The sequence below is a fragment of the Schistocerca cancellata genome, unplaced genomic scaffold, assembly GCF_023864275.1.
Source record: "Schistocerca cancellata isolate TAMUIC-IGC-003103 unplaced genomic scaffold, iqSchCanc2.1 HiC_scaffold_485, whole genome shotgun sequence".
Lineage (NCBI taxonomy): Eukaryota > Metazoa > Arthropoda > Insecta > Orthoptera > Acrididae > Schistocerca > Schistocerca cancellata.
In genome coordinates, this window is record NW_026046500.1 from 45001 (window position 1) to 50000 (window position 5000).

The window sequence follows — 5000 nt, forward strand, 5'->3', positions numbered from 1 at the left end:
CCCTCCAATAGATACTCGTTAAAGGATTTAAAGTGTACTCATTCCGATTACGGGGCCTCGGATGAGTCCCGTATCGTTATTTTTCGTCACTACCTCCCCGTGCCGGGAGTGGGTAATTTGCGCGCCTGCTGCCTTCCTTGGATGTGGTAGCCGTTTCTCAGGCTCCCTCTCCGGAATCGAACCCTGATTCCCCGTTACCCGTTACAACCATGGTAGGCGCAGAACCTACCATCGACAGTTGATAAGGCAGACATTTGAAAGATGCGTCGCCGGTACGAGGACCGTGCGATCAGCCCAAAGTTATTCAGAGTCACCAAGGCAAACGGACCGGACGAGCCGACCGATTGGTTTTGATCTAATAAAAGCGTCCCTTCCATCTCTGGTCGGGACTCTGTTTGCATGTATTAGCTCTAGAATTACCACAGTTATCCAAGTAACGTGGGTACGATCTAAGGAACCATAACTGATTTAATGAGCCATTCGCGGTTTCACCTTAATGCGGCTTGTACTGAGACATGCATGGCTTAATCTTTGAGACAAGCATATGACTACTGGCAGGATCAACCAGGGAGCTGCGTCAACTAGAGCTGAGCAGCCGGCCGCCCGGGAGTGTGTCCCAGGGGCCCGCGCGAACACGCAAGCGTCCGCTCAATTATTCTGCAAACAGGAGGAGGCTGAGCTCCCCTGCACAATACACCTCGAAACCCTCTCAGGTCCCGGCGGCGCGCAGCGCCGTCCTAAGTACTTGGTCGGGTTCGAGAGAGGCGCAATCGCCCGGAGTTAGGCGAGTAGACGCTTTAGGTGCGACCACCCGTGCTCCCAACTGAGCTTGCCGCTGCCGACAGAGGCCCGGGAGCGTGCTGTCGTGGCATTGCCGGCGGGAGACAACACGCGCCACCTACGGTGACCGGCAGCTCCAACGCCAGCGCCACAGAAGGGCAAAGGCCCCACGTGGGTGCCGAAGCGAACTCTCCCAGCACAGCGCACGTGCCAACACGTCTGCACAACTGCGATACAAACCACCAGCGAGAACCGCTGGGGCGACCGAGCAGCAGACGGCGTCGCGGCGCCGAGTGCCGGGCGGCGGCGCATCCTCAACGCACACAGTCCTCAGTCGGACCAGCACACTGCAGATGTCCACCGCGCTTCGCACCGGGCCCGCGAGGACCCACTTTGGCCGCCCGGCGCCGCGCGCAGGGTGCCCCGGCGCGCAGCTGCGCCGCCTGCCGCGTCCGTCGGCCGGCGCGCCTGCCACTGGGCGCCCCCACCAGCCGGCTGTAGCGCGTGCGCCCACGCACCGCGCGGCCAGCACGCCGGGCGGCCCCCCCTCACCGGCCGGGGACGGTCCCACCCAGCCACCGCCGCGTATCGCTTCACACACAGATTTGCCCTTACTGATTTACCTCCAGCAACAACAACCGCACCACAATGGGTTTACCAGTTGTTCATTTGCGTAACGTCACCAGCAAACGTAGACGTCCATCCCAGTTTGCAAATGCAACGATTATTGCATACCTGTCTGTTAGGTGTCACGACACACTACGTCTGCCCACATACACGCAACAAAATGTGCACGACTAGAGAACACGTGGGAGGTGGCCCCCTACGTATGCGATGTCCATTACGAGACCGACTGTCAACCAGCATCTGTACCATGTCGCAGATGTGGAACGCGGTGCACCATGCTATCACACTGTGTGAGAAGAGACGACTACGTTTGAATACACGCGCCACTACATCAACAGACGGCTCATGCTGATCGCCATCCAGGGCGTCCGTTAATCCCACACGTCTCTATGGCGTACCACACTGCAATGTAGCTGTTATGGGGAGACGGCACGTGGCTGAGTGCACAACATTTGGACCGTATGGTTCGCTGTTGTTGGGCGCAGTCGTTGTACGGTCACACATGTGCCACAGCGTATCATGCAGTACATACGGACCTATGTGCAGTACAATGTGAGGGTTAAGCTTACGACATCAGCGGACAGTGGACACAGGCCGTACCACGACGTAGACTGAGCGCTTCGACATGCGAATGCCAGTGAACAGCTGCGAAGGGCATTGAACACGCAAGCACCTGAACGACCAGCGTGCGAAGGCAGGGGGGAGGGTGGGGGCGATGTACATCCTGCAGTCGTCCACATTACAGTGTACAGCGGGAGCATGTAAAAAGTAAGCAACACTTGCGAAGTGTTGAACATGAAACGATACACAAGAGGGTGGGCGGTGCGAGTAGCGAACTATATTCAGAGGGTTGTGGTTAGACAACACTGGATTAATGTAACGTGTCATATGCCAATTACAGAGCAGGTTAAGGCACAACTTGGGTTAGGTTAAGGCACAACGTGGGTTAGGTTAAGGCACAACTTGGGTTAGGTTAAGGCACAACGTGGGTTAGGTTAAGGCACAACGTGGGTTAGGTTAAGGCACAACGTGGGTTAGGTTAAGGCACAACGTGGGTTAGGTTAAGGCACAACGTGGGTTAGGTTAAGGCACAACGTGGGTTAGGTTAAGGCACAACGTGGGTTAGGTTAAGGCACAACGTGGGTTAGGTTAAGGCACAACGTGGGTTAGGTTAAGGCACAACGTGGGTTAGGTTAAGGCACAACGTGGGTTAGGTTAAGGCACAACGTGGGTTAGGTTAAGGCACAACGTGGGTTAGGTTAAGGCACAACGTGGGTTAGGTTAAGGCACAACTTGGGTTAGGTTAAGGCACAACTTGGGTTAGGTTAAGGCACAACTTGGGTTAGGTTAAGGCACAACTTGGGTTAGGTTAAGGCACAACTTGGGTTAGGTTAAGGCACAACTTGGGTTAGGTTAAGGCACAACTTGGGTTAGGTTAAGGCACAACTTGGGTTAGGTTAAGGCACAACTTGGGTTAGGTTAAGGCACAACGTGGGTTAGGTTAAGGCACAACGTGGGTTAGGTTAAGGCACAACGTGGGTTAGGTTAAGGCACAACGTGGGTTAGGTTAAGGCACAACGTGGGTTAGGTTAAGGCACAACGTGGGTTAGGTTAAGGCACAACGTGGGTTAGGTTAAGGCACAACGTGGGTTAGGTTAAGGCACAACGTGGGTTAGGTTAAGGCACAACGTGGGTTAGGTTAAGGCACAACGTGGGTTAGGTTAAGGCACAACGTGGGTTAGGTTAAGGCACAACGTGGGTTAGGTTAAGGCACAACGTGGGTTAGGTTAAGGCACAACGTGGGTTAGGTTAAGGCACAACGTGGGTTAGGTTAAGGCACAACGTGGGTTAGGTTAAGGCACAACGTGGGTTAGGTTAAGGCACAACTTGGGTTAGGTTAAGGCACAACGTGGGTTAGGTTAAGGCACAACTTGGGTTAGGTTAAGGCACAACTTGGGTTAGGTTAAGGCACAACTTGGGTTAGGTTAAGGCACAACTTGGGTTAGGTTAAGGCACAACTTGGGTTAGGTTAAGGCACAACTTGGGTTAGGTTAAGGCACAACTTGGGTTAGGTTAAGGCACAACTTGGGTTAGGTTAAGGCACAACTTGGGTTAGGTTAAGGCACAACGTGGGTTAGGTTAAGGCACAACGTGGGTTAGGTTAAGGCACAACGTGGGTTAGGTTAAGGCACAACGTGGGTTAGGTTAAGGCACAACGTGGGTTAGGTTAAGGCACAACGTGGGTTAGGTTAAGGCACAACGTGGGTTAGGTTAAGGCACAACGTGGGTTAGGTTAAGGCACAACGTGGGTTAGGTTAAGGCACAACGTGGGTTAGGTTAAGGCACAACGTGGGTTAGGTTAAGGCACAACGTGGGTTAGGTTAAGGCACAACGTGGGTTAGGTTAAGGCACAACGTGGGTTAGGTTAAGGCACAACGTGGGTTAGGTTAAGGCACAACGTGGGTTAGGTTAAGGTAGAAATTGCGTTACATTGCGGTACAAATTGCGTTACATTGCGGTACAAATTGCGTTACATTGCGGTACAAATTGCGTTACATTGCGGTACAAATTGCGTTACATTGCGGTACAAATTGCGTTACATTGCGGTACAAATTGCGTTACATTGCGGTACAAATTGCGTTACATTGCGGTACAAATTGCGTTACATTGCGGTACAAATTGCGTTACATTGCGGTACAAATTGCGTTACATTGCGGTACAAATTGCGTTACATTGCGGTACAAATTGCGTTACATTGCGGTACAGATTGCGTTACATTGCGGTACACATTGCGTTACACATTGCGGTACACATTGCGTTACACATTGCGGTACACATTGCGTTACACATTGCGGTACACATTGCGGTACACATTGCGTTACACATTGCGTTACACATTGCGGTACACATTGCGGTACATTGCGGTACACATTGCGGTACATTGCGGTACACATTGCGTTACATTGCGGTACACATTGCGTTACATTGCGGTACACATTGCGTTACATTGCGGTACAAATTGCGTTACGAATTTGGTTAAGTTAAGGTGCAAAATGGGTTAGGTTAAGGTGCGAAATGGGTTGGATTACAGTACACAACGTGGTAAGAGAGTGTGTTTGGGGGGGGGGGGGGCCGAGGTTCGTTGGTAGTGATCATTGTAAGTGAATGTCTGAGGCAGCTTCAGTATGTCACAGCAGTTATGTCTCGTCAGGATGCGCTTTTCGCTCGTGACTGGAGGCGCGCCGCGTCTGTGGTTGCGGCAAGGGAGCGGCAGACCTGTGTGATTCATTCCTGCCATTGTTTCTGTGCCGTAACAGGAGGCAGTGTGGTGGTGTTGGGTGCACCCCTGTGTAGGACATGTGTGGGTGTTGGTGGCTTATCTGAGCAATTGTGGATGTCGGACGGGTGGGATATTCTATTTTAGAATTGGACCCCCTGGTGTGGTTATCATAGTGTGGATGGTGTACTGTGGCGGAGAGGATGCACCGGACGTTGGTCCATGCTGGTGCTTACATATTGTATCTGTGTCTGTTACAGGCAGAGAGTAATGTGTGATAGAGTGTCTCGCTGATGTGTGGTTCATATTGTGTGCA

General features: G+C 52.5%; 1 non-coding gene across 1 annotated transcript in view; it reads right to left on the reverse strand.

Annotated features, from left to right (window-relative positions):
* The window catches only part of LOC126127122 (small subunit ribosomal RNA), a 1909-nt gene extending 1338 nt beyond the window's left edge, over positions 1 to 571 (reverse strand). The window contains exon 1 of the ribosomal RNA XR_007526981.1: positions 1 to 571. This exon is cut by the window's left edge and continues 1338 nt beyond it. This is a non-coding gene — a ribosomal RNA (small subunit ribosomal RNA).
* Positions 572 to 5000: the final 4429 nt, after the last annotated feature.